Source organism: Vicia villosa, linkage group LG6 (genome assembly GCF_029867415.1).
Source record: "Vicia villosa cultivar HV-30 ecotype Madison, WI linkage group LG6, Vvil1.0, whole genome shotgun sequence".
NCBI classification, from domain to species: Eukaryota; Viridiplantae; Streptophyta; class Magnoliopsida; order Fabales; family Fabaceae; genus Vicia; species Vicia villosa.
The window spans coordinates 141,854,150-141,870,023 of record NC_081185.1 but is presented as its reverse complement, the minus strand read 5'-3'; positions in this window follow the sequence as shown (position 1 = coordinate 141,870,023).

The following is a 15,874-nucleotide window of genomic DNA, read 5'->3' as shown; positions in this document are numbered from 1 at the left end:
TCACCAATACGCATGGATGAGGTAGCCGACCATTGGAAGAAACTTCGTTTTGATGATTTTGACCCGCCGAAAGAAAATGACTCCAAAATCACCATCTCCGACGAGTTGGAAGTGATATTGGAGAAGTTTGCTAAAGCGGACGACACAACAAAAATGCATATAAAAGAACAATTGCGAAAGATCGCATTTCCGGAGACCACCGATTTGAAACCGCCATCTCAACCGGTTAAGACTAAAGGTGCACCGAAAAAGTCCAAAATTACACAAGATGACACATCAACAAAACGATCTCCTTCCTACTTTGAACATGTTGATGCATCGTTACCGGAAATTCATGAGACACCTAAGTCCAAGTGTAGCGGTAACAAAGGTGCCCGTATATCGAAGCCACCTCGCACACCGCCGATAAAAAAATCACCCATTGTCTACATTGATGAGATGCCACTTTTTATGCACAAATATATCGATAACATCGTTGATGTTGGCGGAGACGGCAATTGTGGATATCGGGCCTTTGCGGGTTTGCTCGGTAAAGGGGAAAATAATCATACTTTAGTCCGACGGGAACTTCTTGCGGAGTTGACTTCGTATCGGGACATCTACGGCCGACTATATGAAAATCAAGAAAAGTTTGCAAAAATTCATGATGCACTTGTTCCACCACTTACCGGTATCGCTCCGGTCTCGAAGTGGATGTCATTCCCCGATATGGGTCATCTCATAGCAAGTGCATATGATATTGTATGCGTCGATTTGACGAGGTTTGGACTATGTGAGACTTTCTTTCCACTTCATAGTCGACCGCCGTTGGACGCGTCGGGCCGAATCATATGCATCGGGTATCTACGATCGCGGCACTTCGTCCAAGTGTTTTTGAAACCGGGGTGTCCTATACCGGCTACTTGTTGTCAATGGACCGCACATCGTTCAAATGAGGCGGAGACTTGGCCGGATCCTTTTGTTTCAAGAATGGCGGAGTTTGAAGAAATGATGAGCAAGGAGCGCGAGCAAAATAGAGAGCGTTCGAAGAACGTGCCTATTTTCGACTTAGGATCCACCGATTGGTTCGGTGAATTTTAGTTCGTTCCGGATCGTTTTTTGTTTGTAACGATCATTTTTTGTATGTATTGTTGTTTATCATGTAAAATCGGACCGATTCAATACATATATAATGTGAGAAATTGGATCGAATTCTAGTATGACCGAAGGGTAACTTCTTCGTTCGACAAGATTAAGCATGAAGTCGAAGGTTGTTCACATGCTTGTGTCGAAGATGCTAGGGTTGTTAGCATGTTAAATTAGGTTTAGTGTTTAAACCCTAATTTGTTAAGTTAACTTGTTTATTAAGTTGGCTTGTGTAATGGGCCTTGTGGAAAAAGCCCATTAGTGAGTATGTTAGGTTTTATTATAAATAGCATACTAGTCTCTCATCATTGCTAAGCTGCAAATCCTAATTTAGGGTGAGAGAGGTTATTTGTTATTCTTGTAAACTTGTAATCTTGTTTTAAGAGAAAGTGAAAGAAAAGCAGTTATAACCAATTCTTGTGTTCTTATTCTCTTCCCTAATTCCCTATTATACTTTGTTATTGGTATCGTTTTTCACAACAAATTGGTGCGGTGAGCGTGGAGAAGATGCCGTCAACAAAGTATGAGATTGAAAAATTCACCGGAGTGAATGATTTCGGTCTGTGGCGCTTGAAGATGAAAGCCCTACTGGTTCAGCAGGGTTGTTTGGAAGCGTTGAAGGGAGAGGCAGCCATGAATGCTGCATTAACGGCAGCGGAGAAGACAACTATGATCGAGAAAGCACACAGCGCAATTTTGTTGAGCCTTGGTGATAAGGTTCTCCGGCAGGTATCAAAGGAGACGACGGCATCAGGGTTATGGGTGAAACTTGAAAGTTTGTATATGACCAAATCGCTGGTAAATCGACTCTACCTGAAGCAAGCTTTGTATTCATTCAAGATGATTGAAGACAAAGTATTGGCTGAGCAGTTGGATATGTTCAACAAGCTGATTCTTGATCTTGAAAATATTGATGTGAAGATCGACGATGAAGATCAAGCGCTGTTACTATTGTGTTCTTTGCCTCGATCACATGCTCACTTCAAAGAAACTCTCTTGTATGGAAGGGAGTCCCTGACGTTTGAAGAAGTTCAATCAGCCTTGTACTCTAAGGACTTGAATGAACGAAAGGAGCATAAACCTTCGACTGTTGGCGAAGGTTTGGCCGTTAAAGGAAAACTCTTACGAAAGGATGGTAAGTTCGACAAGAAGAAAGGCAAGAGCCAGTCGAAGACTTACAGTGGCGAAGCATCTGGCATTCGATGCTACCATTGTAAGAAGGAGGGTCACACAAGAAAGGTGTGCCCTGAACGCTTGAAATATCATGGAGGTAAGGATAATGGCAACGCTGCCATTGTTCAAGATGATTTCGAATCATCTGATGTTCTTGTGGTTTCAAGCAGTGACTCTAAGAAGGAGTGGATTATGGATTCAGGTTGCACTTGGCACATGACTCCAAACAAAGACTTGTTCGAGGAATTATGTGATCAAGATGGTGGATCAGTATTGCTGGGAAACAACAAGGCTTGCAAGATTGCAGGTGTTGGATCTGTGAGATTCAAGCTCCATGATGAGTCAATAAGGTTGTTGACTGAAGTCAGGTATGTTCCTGATTTGAAGAGAAATCTGCTTTCTCTTGGTGAATTCGACAAGAAAGGATATGTTTTCCAAGGAGAGAAAAGTATCCTAAGAGTCATGAAGGGTTCGAAGGAAGTCTTGAGAGGCGTGAAGAAACAAGGCTTGTATACCCTTGAGGCTGAAGTTGTAAGTGGTTCGACAAATGTTGCATCCACGAAACCTTTGTCGATAACAGAAATCTGGCACATGAGATTGGGCCATGTCAGTGAAAGGGGTCTGGTCGAATTAGGGAAACAAAATCTGCTTGGTGGAGACAAAGTCGAAAAGCTGAACTTTTGTGAACCCTGTGTACTTGGAAAATCTTGCAGAGTGAAGTTCAACAAAGGCAAACAAAGAACACATGGATCCCTTGATTACATCCATGCTGATCTTTGGGGGCCTGCAAGGTGTCCATCACATTCAGGAGCAAGGTATTTTCTATCCATAGTAGATGATTATTCCAGAAAATTATGGGTATTCATCCAGAAGACTAAGGATGAAACTTTTGAGAATTTCAAAAGTTGGAAGACTCTGGTTGAAAATCAGACTGGCAGAAAGGTCAAGAGGTTGAGAATCGACAATGGCCTTGAATTTTGCAATGAGGCATTCGACAGTTTTTGTGCTGCCTTTGGTATTGCAAGGCACAAAACTACTGCAGGTACTCCACAGCAAAATGGTTTGGCTGAAAGATTTAATCGAACTATTTTGGAGAGAGTCAGATGCATGTTGACTAGTGCGGGGTTAAAGAAGGTGTTCTGGGCTGAGGCTGTTTCGACAGCAACATATCTGATAAACAGATGTCCTTCGACAGCGTTAGATATGAAGACACCTGAAGAAGTTTGGTCGGGACATCCACCAGATCTCGACAAACTGAGAGTATTTGGCTGCGTAGCCTATGCTCACATTAGGCAAGACAAGGTCGAACCTAGAGCTCTGAAATGCATGTTCATGGGATACCCTGAAGGAGTCAAAGCTTATAGGCTATGGTGCCTAGAGCCAGGTCACAAGAGGTGTATCACCAGTCGAGATGTAGTTTTCAATGAAGCTGAAATGGCTTTTAAGAAAACTGATGATGTTGGTCGAAGTACAGAAACATCTGACGAAGAGCTGGAACAGGTAGAGATTCCTGTTGAGGTGGAGCATGTTGATGCTGAATTGCATATCCCAGATGAAGTCGAAGAAGAAACAGAAGATGCTGAAGTTGAGGAAACTGACGATGACTACCTATTGTCGAGAGATAGGTCGAGAAGAGTCATCAAGCCACCTCAGAGACTTGGATATGCAGATCTTATAGCTTATGCCTTAATCTCTGCAAGTGAGGTTCTAGACGAAGAACCTAGAGACTATAAGGAAGTTATGAGGAGTCAAAATAAGACTGAATGGCTGAAGGCCATGGATGATGAGATGAAATCTCTTCATGATAATCATACTTGGGAACTGATCAAGAAACCTGTTGGGGCAAGGTTAGTCAGCTGTAAATGGATTTTCAAAGTTAAGGAAGGAATTGAAGGAGTGACGTCGAAAAGATACAAGGCAAGGTTAGTTGCAAGGGGTTTCACTCAGAAAGAAGGTGTCGACTTCAATGATGTGTTTTCTCCTGTTGTGAAGCATAGGTCCATTCGAATGTTGCTTGCCATGGTGGCACAGTTCGATCTTGAACTGGAACAGATGGATGTGAAGACTGCGTTCTTGTATGGTGATCTAGATGAAACGATCCTGATGAGGCAACCTGAAGGGTATGTCGAAAAGGGGAAGGAAGATTATGTGTGCAAGTTAAAGAGATCTTTGTATGGGCTGAAACAATCTCCTCGACAGTGGAATAGGAGATTCGACAAGTTCATGGCACGCATAAGTTTCATTAGAAGTCAGTTCGACCACTGCGTTTACTTCAGATTTCGACCTGGTAATTCATTTGTTATTTTGTTGCTTTATGTGGATGATATTCTCATAGCAAGCAACAGTGTCGAAGATGTGATGAGGGTAAAGGCTGAACTCAATAAGGAGTTCGATATGAAGGATCTGGGAGCTGCTTCCAGGATTCTTGGAATTGACATTCGAAGAGATAGAAAGAAGTCGAAGTTATGCCTATCTCAAGAGGCATATCTACGGAAGATTCTTGAAAAGTTTGGTATGTCGAATTCGAAGCCAGTTGTGACTCCAACAAACCCTCAATTCAAGCTGAGTATTGATCAGTGTCCCAGTACTGATGTGGAAAGAGCCTATATGAATAGCATCCCATATGCTAATATAGTTGGTTCTTTGATGTATGCTATGGTTTGTACTAGACCCGACATAGCATACGCAGTAAGTCTTGTAAGCAGGTACATGGCGAATCCTGGAAAGGCTCACTGGCAAGCATTGAAGTGGATTTTAAGGTACATAAATGGGTCTCTGAATAGAGTCCTAATTTATGGTGGAGCCTTGGGTGAAGATGGTAAAGCAGTAATCGAAGGATATGTCGACTCTGATTATGCAGGTTGTATGGATTCCAGGAAATCTATTTCTGGATATGTTTTCACTATGTTTGGCACAGCAATTAGTTGGAAAGCAACACTTCAGAAGGTTGTTGCTCTATCAACCACTGAAGCGGAGTACATTGCATTAACTGAAGCTGTGAAAGAAGCATTGTGGCTTGAAGGTTTTGCGAAGGAGCTGAAACTTCAAGGTCGAGGTATCACTGTTAAATGTGATAGTCAAAGTGCAATACACCTGTCGAAGAATTCAGCCTATCATGAGCGAACTAAGCACATTGATGTGAGGTTGCATTTCGTCAGAGGAGTAATCGAGCGTGGAGAAGTCCAAGTGCTGAAGGTTTCGACTGAAGACAATGCTGCTGATATGATCACCAAGACATTGCCGAGTTGCAAGTTTTTCCACTGTATGCAGTTGATAAAGCTGCATGAAGAAAGCTAGTTTGTTCCCTTGATGTTGTAGAGTTAGATCCAAGGTGGAGATTTGTGAGAAATTGGATCGAATTCTAGTATGACCGAAGGGTAACTTCTTCGTTCGACAAGATTAAGCATGAAGTCGAAGGTTGTTCACATGCTTGTGTCGAAGATGCTAGGGTTGTTAGCATGTTAAATTAGGTTTAGTGTTTAAACCCTAATTTGTTAAGTTAACTTGTTTATTAAGTTGGCTTGTGTAATGGGCCTTGTGGAAAAAGCCCATTAGTGAGTATGTTAGGTTTTATTATAAATAGCATACTAGTCTCTCATCATTGCTAAGCTGCAAATCCTAATTTAGGGTGAGAGAGGTTATTTGTTATTCTTGTAAACTTGTAATCTTGTTTTAAGAGAAAGTGAAAGAAAAGCAGTTATAACCAATTCTTGTGTTCTTATTCTCTTCCCTAATTCCCTATTATACTTTGTTATTGGTATCGTTTTTCACAACATATAATATAAGTATGTTTTATGTCATCAATGTCTAATTTATGTCTATTTTGAATTCCTTTGGTATTGTTTACACAAAACACTAAGCAATCAACAAAATGCAAAATTTAAGTTTGTTTTCTGCGTAATTCGGAAATGAACTTCCGAAATATACATGTCTGGAGCCTATTTTCGGAAGTTCATTTCCGAAATGTCCCCTGAGGCAGGATAAGGTTTGTTGGGCCATCAATGCTCCAATAAGTCTATAAATACCACACACTCTTCTTCATCCTCTTCACACCACAAAACACAAATGACACAAACCTACCCTCACCTAGCATTCGTCTACTTTGAAACCGGCTACCCGATGTCGTTCCAATTTCGCTTCTCGCGCGACACGCCGTTTGCGGAATTGATACCGTCGCTCAACACGCTTTTGCGCTATCCCGAGAATCGAAAGGTTGTCAAGCTCGAGTACCGCTCTCCATCGCTTAACGACGAGGGAGACATTAAGTTCACACCTTTTCAGATCAAGAACGACGAAGACTTAGCGGTTATGTGGACAACGTTCGACCGATTTTCTTCGAAAGGCCCGATCGAGTTGGACGCCAAACTTCAAAGATCGGCGGACGACGTTATCAAAATGTTGACTCATCCCCACCTACCCGTGTTCAACAATATGTAACTTTGATTTTCAGTAATATTATCGTTGTAATCTTCACCCGATTAAATAAAGCGAATCGTTGTTATTTTTCATTTTGCTTCTGTCCAGACATAACTTCGGAAGTGCATTTCCGAATTCCATCATGGGGGGTGCGCTCGGAGATGAACTTCCGAAACACCACATTTTCTGAAAATTTAACTTTATTTCGGAGATGCATCTCCGAAATCAATATTTTATATTAAAAAAAACACTTTTTCGGAAGTTCATTTCCGAAAACACCTTTTTTGCAAAAAAAAGTACCGTTTCGGAAATGAACTTCCGAAACAAGGGGTAGTCTGGTAAATTCACTAGGGGTGGGCAAGAAGGTTAGGAGGTGGCTAAAGAAATTCTCAAAAAAAAATGTTTAGAGGACAAATCACAATAAATTAAAAATGAAGATCTACTCTAATATCACTTGTTAGAATTAATTCAAGGATTAATAGTCATTTACCCCTGCAATATAGGCGTATTTTGATTTACCCCCTTTAAAAAAAATTAAAAACTTCCTTGAAATATTAAAAATCTAAGTCTTTTGCCCCTCCAGATGGCAAAATTACCCCCTGTAAAAGTTTTTTTTCATTTACCACCCTGGTTTTTACACGCTTAGGGGGGTACCCCAAAATTATAGGGGTATTTAAAATTATTTTTTAAAAGGGGAGTAAATCAAAACACGACTATATTGCAGGGGGTAAATGATTACTAACCCTTAATTCAGTAATAATTAATCGTATATACATGTTCTGCATATTATATCATATATTTTGGTGCGGAATAGAATAAACAAATATGAAAATGTATATAATTACATGATCTGTGACATGTAAGTATATGAGAGATGTGGTTTTAGGAATAACAGAATCCATAAGATAAAAGTTTTTTTGGCAATGATAATTATAATTCTAAAATGTAAAAGTGTAGATACAAGTGAATGACACTTGTTGGCTTGTGGATCTTTCTCAACCGGTACTCCTAATGTCTTGAACACTTTTCAAATGGGAGAAGAAAACTGCTTGTCGTACGGTATATTTGAGATCATAACCTATACATATGGTGATAGTCAATTAGGGTTCTCATCGTTTCGAAATGGACTATCCTAACATTCACTCATATTTGAGCTCACATCCAATTAATTAATTAATTACTAAATAAAAATCTAATTAGTCTCTTAAACTTTATTTGACCACTTAATCAATTAAGACTCTTAATTTTAATAAATAACTAATATAATTCATATAAATATATTTTCTCACATAATAATTATTGGAATATAATAATTAAATAATATTTAAATATAAACTATTTCAACAATAAAAAGATTAGAGTTCTTATTGAGAGAGAAAATATTTATCAACATTAATAATAATTAATTAATGACTTTGTCTAATTAATAAAGAAAAAAGAAATTAAAAATAACCCCAAAATAATTCCCTTTTTGATTTGCCTATAAATTATGTCCCTGGCCTCTTTAAGTTCATTCATATTCAAACACAAAGAAAAACAAATACATAATTTTAACATCTGATTGCAAAATGGATTCAAATGGTGTTGCATCCATTACCATTCTAATTCTCTCCCTTAACATCTTTTTCTTCGCCACCATTAGCTCCGCTCAAATGCCAACTGAGTCTCCAGCACCACCACCGCCGGGTTGTCCAAATTTGCGTCTCTGTGCCACTATGTAGCAAGATTCGGTAAGCATTATGGTTGGTTCTCCACAATCCATACCTCGTTGCTCCCTCATTGTTGGTCTTGTTGATCTTGATGCTGCTGTGTGTCTTTGTACATCAATTAAAGCTAATGTTTTAGGAATAAATCTTAATAATATTCCCTTAAAAGTAGTACTTGATGTTTGTGGACGTAGTACGTGCCGTTAACATAATATATCATTGCTAAACAAATAATGTACGATTACTATATTATTTACTAATATATCTAGTTAATTTGTTGTTAATGGTGTTTTTGTTGTTGTAATGTTTGGGATCGAAGACTCTTATATAAGTCTTACAAATCAAGAAAATGGGAAAATACTAAGCGAATAATACTTTTCACTAAACTTTAATCACGGAGAATTAAGCAAAACACATTTGATATATAATTGAGAGAAACAAATGAAAATCAACATAACCAAAAAAATAATATTATACTATAAGCACTTTAACAAGGGTTTTACATAGAGTGTGTTTCATTAAGAATAATACACTATATCATACTATCATATAGTATTATTATTTGTGGCCAAGGACGTTGGAGCATGCATGCATGCATGAATATGATGTAATCATCATTTAGAGAATATAATGAGAAAAATTACAAGGGCTACAAGAACAATGGCAAACACCAACAGCAACAGAATTCCAGGGGGTGAAATGGCACCCATAAAAGATGGACCAAAAACAAGTATTGTAGCAATAATAAGAAACGCCACAATAGATCCAAGACCCCATACTTCAGGTTGCTTCATTTTCTCCCACGGTCAAAATGAAGATTACTCGAAAATATTAATATGTATACGAGTATGGAATAATATGCTTAAATGATTGGTGATTTATGCTATAGTGCCATGCCCTATATATAATGTTTGAAAGGGTGGAAATGGTGTTGGTTGGAAATGGCACAATGTTTGGTTTTGGGTGTCAAGCGGTATTTTAAAAATAAATAACTGTACGCGGACTTATTAATTTTAAAGGATATAAATATAAATAATTTACTTTTATCAGTATTTCAATATTATTTATTTTTATGAAAAATAAATTTAGGGAGATTGCTCTTAAAAAAATTACAGCGAGTCGATGTTTTCAAGTTTAAGGTAAATAAAATTGGATTTTAAGGACACTTACTAATTTATTTATATTCACTTCTACACTATTGATGTTTGAATTTAAAAAAATTATATCCAAAACTTGTCTTTTTGGCGCCAGACAAAAGTTGACCTAACTCCAATATTAAGTATTAATTAATATTATATACTCACTAAATAAAAATGGAAGAAATTAGGATTTGAAAAAGAAATTAATGTTAACATATGATTAAGAAAATAGGGTTTAAGATTTAGGGTTTAAGATTTAAAAATAAATAAATATAATAATGTAAAAATATCTTATGTTACTTATATTTATATATATATATATATATATATATATATATATATATATATATATATATATATATATATATATATATATATATATATATATATATATATATATATATATTGTTAGTGATATAGGACTATCATGGCTATCTGGGAGGTCAGATCCTTGACTTATGAACAGAAAGTCAAGTTTGTTGAACAGGAATCTAAAACTAAAACCCTTATGAGTGAAGATAGTTTCTCATTCTTTGTCGTCGATGATGTCAGCATGTATGAAGATTTATTTGTGTTCTCTTTTAGGGTATGTTTGGTTGTGAAGAGAGAATGAAAAGAGAGAAATAAGTAAGAAAGATTATGAAAAGAGAAAAATAGATGAGAAATAGAGATGATTTGATGGGTTGATTGTTACGAGAGAAAAAGAAAAGAAATTGAGAAGAAAGAAGTATTGATTTTTTGTAAAAATACCAAAATGCCCCTAAGTAAAAATTCACTAAAAATTATTTTATTAAATAACTTAATTTAGTTTTTAGTAATTTAATAAAAATAAATCAATTTAAAATCCATGGAGTTTATTATTATAATTAAATTAATAAATTTTATTTTTTAGATTAACCAAAAAATTAGAATGAATCTTATAAAAAAAATAAAAGAATAAATATTAAAAACCTTCAATTTATATTATTCACTTCTTTGCTTAATAATTTATTTTAAAACAACAAGTTAGTGAAAAAGACTTGGAGGTCATCCTTATTTACAATTTATTTCTTCAACGTGACTTACATTTGTGAAGTAGAAAATATTGCATTTTAAGAAAGGGTGAAAATGGAAAAATAAAAGTTCAAACTTACTCTCCCTTCTTTCTTCTCTATTGTGGAGAGAAGATAAAAAGTGGTGAGTCCCACCTTTTTTAAATCTCTCTTCCCGATTTCTTTGCATTCCAAGCAAGAGAAAATGACTATCTCTCTTCTCTTTCTCTCTTCTCTATTTCTCTCTTTCCTACTTCTCTTCAAACAAACAAAGGCTTAATTCCTGTAGTATCTCTTTCTCTTTCTCCTCCTAACGCGCACATGATCTTGTGCACATCCACTGTAAATTGTCAGTTCCTTTTTCAGTTCTTTTTATGCTTTTTTGAATGTTTGTTTAATTGTAGTTATTTTCCTTTAATAATTATAGGCAAAATTCCTCATGGAGATATTTAGTAGGGGTGAGGTTGATCGTCGGGTCATGAAAAACTCTAGTTGACTTAATTACTCTTATACCCCTTAGGTATCCAAGAACAGTGGTATCTTTAAAGGAGGAGTCCGTTGCATCACTAAAAGAGGTACATTTAAAGTGTTAATAATTAATCTGAATCTAAATCTGCATGATTTTATATTTTACCTAACTTATATGATTTTTAGGCATCCGCTCGGGAGTCACAACAAGTGACGCAGCAAGTTCGTACCGTACCACCCACTGGTCTTCCGAAGCCAGCGGGAAAAAAAGGCGGTGCTTTTGTGCCTCGGTACCGGTCGACGCTCGCAACAATGGTTGATATGTCCGATTTGAAGGATGGTGCTTTACGTGAAATCGTTATGGATGAAAGTGTCTTCGGTATTGAATTCAAGTCACTTATTACAATTGATGACTTGGAGGAGATTTTTAAGCATGATCAACTAGGCGTCACTAACATGCACTCATACATCCGGTAATATTCACTCATCCGATATATTATTTAATTAGTCCCACAATATAATTTATTTACACATTTCAATGAAAATAATCTAATGTTTATTATGTTTTTATTTAAGGTTGTTGTATGACAGAGTGTTGCGCGGGACTCCGTTGTCTAACAGATTCCGTTTCGTGTCTTCCGCCCACTGCAGCGGAATGGCAATTGCTTCGGAACCGGAATCAGTTAGACAGCGCTTAGTAGATAGTTTCATGTCCACCGGCAATACAGAAAGTCTGCATCTTTGGGCGTATAATACCCGACCAGTAGGGTTAGTTTCTCATTCTTTGTTCATCTAATCTCTGTTTCTTTTGTGTATAGCAAAATTTTCATATAACCTATTGTTTTAATTTATAGAGAACACTGGTTGCTGCTTGCTATCAACCCTATAAGGGAAGTCGTGTATTATCTGAATTCGGTAAATGGTGAATGGACCAATTATCCGGCCATGAAGGAAATCGTTGATTTGTAAGTGGGATCGTTCTAAATATATATTCGTGTATATTTATATATTTACTTATTTGTGGGATTGATCTAAACATATGCTTTTATATATTTGTTAATTAGATCAATACAAGTGTTCCGAAGTCAACGGGACGCACAGGTATCCCGAACTAAATCTAACAACATTACTTGGATCCAAGTGCAGGTACATTATTTTTCACAATGTTGCTTATAATATATTTATGCTACTTGATAAAACAAGACAACTATAGAATCTTATTTGTTTTTCTATGTAGTGTCCGCAACAGCGAAACAGTTACGATTGCGGATACTTTGTTTTGAGGTATATGAAAGAAATCCTTCAGGCGAATCAATTAGAGATTCCGCTCACGGTATGAATTTATAACTTAAGATAATTTCATATAATTTGTTACATTTAACTAAATATATCATTCATATTATGTTTTTGTTTTGTAGTACCTTGACGAATTCCGTGCTGCTGCGTACCCGAAGCTTAAGTTGGAAGAAATCAAAGAAGATTTGTGTCATTTTTATATTAAGCGCTTTTTCATGTAGGATTTGTGTCGATTTGAACTATAATATTATTGATGTTGTAATGATGTATATATATAATTTTGGATATTATAATGGTATTATATTAGTATATATATTGTCTTACTGATGGCTGAAATAATATCGTCGAAAATAAATTACAGGTCGAAAATATTACAGGTTGAAAACATATTACAGGTCGAAAATATTACAGGTCGACTGGGAGGATTAAATTACAGACTGCACATTAAAATACCTCATTTAGCAACGAAAGCGCTTTTGAAAAGCGCTCTTAAAGGCCCACCTACTAAAGCGCTTCTTTGTAAAAGCGCTGCCAAAGATTAATAAAAAAGCAAAAAAAAAAAAAAAAAAAAAAAGCAACATACTAAAGCGCTTTTGGAAAAGCGCTCTTATAGGGGGGGGCTATCAGAGCGCTTTTTCTAGAAAAAGCGCTCTTAAAGCCCACCCTATAAGAGCGCTTTTCCAAAAGCGCTTTAGTATGTTGCGTTTTTTTTTATTTTTTACTCTCACAGGGGGCCTATCACAGCGCTTTTCTGAAAAAAGCGCACTTAAAGAGGGGCCTACCAGAGCGCTTTTTCCAGAAAAGCGCTCTTAAAGGGGAGGCCTACAAGAGCGCTTTTTCCAGAAAAGCGCTCTTATAGGGGGGGCCTACCAGAGCGCTTTCAGAAGCGCTTTTGTTAGCTACGCCAGCGCCACCTTTCACAGCGCTTTTAAGCGCTTTTAAAGGCTATAAAAAGCGCTTTAAAAGCCCTTCCTCGTTGTAGTGAGAGGCTTGTATATAACAAATTTGAGAAGAATATTTCAAGTTATAAAGGTGAAGTGACAAAAGATCAACAAAGATCTCCACTTCCAGATGGAAATGGTTGGCTTGTGGAAGAGGTTTTGAATCTTAATGGCGATCCCCTTAGTGATTAGTTCAATGTGAGTGACCAATTTAAGCATGTTTCTGTATATCTTTAAGTTCTATAATTCATCTGTTCTTGGTTCTCATCTATTGCATCATTGACTATAATAAGAGATACACCTTCGCCATCAAATCGAGGATTTTCCCCCAAAAGCAAAAGGGTGTGGAGTTCAAGTATTTTTTGGAAACGAATGGCTGAAAAGTACAAAGAATTAGAAAAGGATTACAAAGAACATTCTACACAATATGCAGGAACATCTTCAAGTGACTTTTAGCCTAGTTGAGAAGAAGATTTTATCTAGATAGCAGATGATACTTGAACATGACTGGGAGCTATTTGATATTGAGTCAGCATAAATTTCGGTTCCATTCACGGGCTTGGACTTGAATATATGTTGCATCAGATTATAAGGTTCATGTGATTGAGTTGTTTGTCCTTAGATTACCCGACAATCCTAACTTCGATCAATATCAGCAGAACTTTGACAAGAACTCGATTGATGTTGAAATTGTGTTGGTCTTCAAACTAGATTACTCAATTGTGAAGTTTGTGGCCGTTGACAATAGTTGTCAAGAAATGCTTTTTTACATACAGGAAATGTAGACATTTATTGTGCCTTAGAAGGCCATAACATTAAGCATTGATCCTTCAATTATTTCTTAAAATTTGAGAAACGTTTTTTATTTCATAAATAATTTGAATAGTTTATTTGTATACATCAGTGTAATTTTTTTTACACATACATCCAATCAAATCATGTAGATATTGGTTGAGATATTTTTGAACACTATTGAAAAATAGAATTATAGTTGCTCAGATTTTGCGTCGTCCACTTATACTGACGCTGAGTATAGGATATAGCGTCGGCCAAGCCCATGTTAATGTCACGCTACATGGTTTTTATTTTTTTCTATTGGTTTTATTAATTTTATTTATTAATTAGACATTCAACCGAGGCTAATTATTTTCACTTTTTATTAATTTTTATATGACTTTGTAGCCACAGATAATTGACACTAACTATTTATTGATTTATTTATTAATATAATTATTCAATTATCAAGATGTTTGTGTCGGCTGTAGGATGACGCTATGTTATTCATCCCAAATTTTGAATGGCTCCAAAAATATTTCATTTCCCTCTTTTCTTTTGTTTAATGCTAATTGTTTTTATTTATTTTTTATTTTAGTGTTTGTGTAGAGCCCTTCGGCCACATCATTATATATGTAGATTGTGTTTGCAAGCTGCTAAATCCACTTGGTATTCTTTTTCGCATATCTTGATTGCAATCTTATGTCCTTTGATAACCAGTTGAGGGAGTTGGGAGGTCGGAATGTCGCACACATTGTTTATTGTTTCTGCAAAATATTTCTTCAGAATTGATGTTATGGCTGCAGCGTGTCGAACACTTGTGGTGATGAGGGAGCGGTGGATGCGATGATCGGAGGAGAAGACATAGGGCTGCACGAAAATCGCCAGTGCATTCTTCATTTCCATTTTACTAGAGTTTAAATTTAGCTATAACTTTGATTAATAGTCCGTTAATAGAAATAATTAATTCAGGAGAAAAAAAAACAATTCAAGAATTTGATAGGAGTATTACTAAATTATCATTTGAATATAAATGCATGTTGACATTTTATTTAAAAATAAATTGAATGTGTTAATAAAAAGTACTATTTGATATAAATTGACATTTTATTTAAAGACAAATTGAATGCATCCATTACAACATAATTATTTTTTAAAATGGGATTAGTAAAAAATAATTGTTCTTGATACATAAAATTATTTTTTTTTAAATGTTTCATTAAGATATAAGTTTATTTAAGTGCGGAAAATCGAAAACACATTTATAAAATCAAAGATTCAAGATAATCAATTAATATTTATCATTGATACATAAAATAAAATTTTATTTTTTATATAAAAATATGTATAAACAAATTTATATATTTATTAACCATTATTTTTAATAAAAATATATAGAATAGTTATGATTTATATATTTTTTTTCGCTAATTATTTAGAAGGAAAAAATAATTTTTTAAGTATCAATTATTTGTTATTAATTTAGAAATTGAAAAAATATATATTTGTTTTTTATGCATAAAATCAATTTAAAGAAAATTTTGTCTAAAATATAAGTCAATTTAAGCACATCAAATCGGAAACTCAGTTATAAAATGGGAGACTTTGAAATAATAAACTAATATTTGTTATTGATAGATAAAATAAAAATTTATTTTTATATAGAAATTTATATCAACTCATTTATACTTTTAGTCACTATTGTTTTTTTATACAAATATTCATAATAAATACATTTGATAAATATTTTCACTTATCATTTAAGGTAATGACATACAAAAAATAACATAAGGATTACTATATAT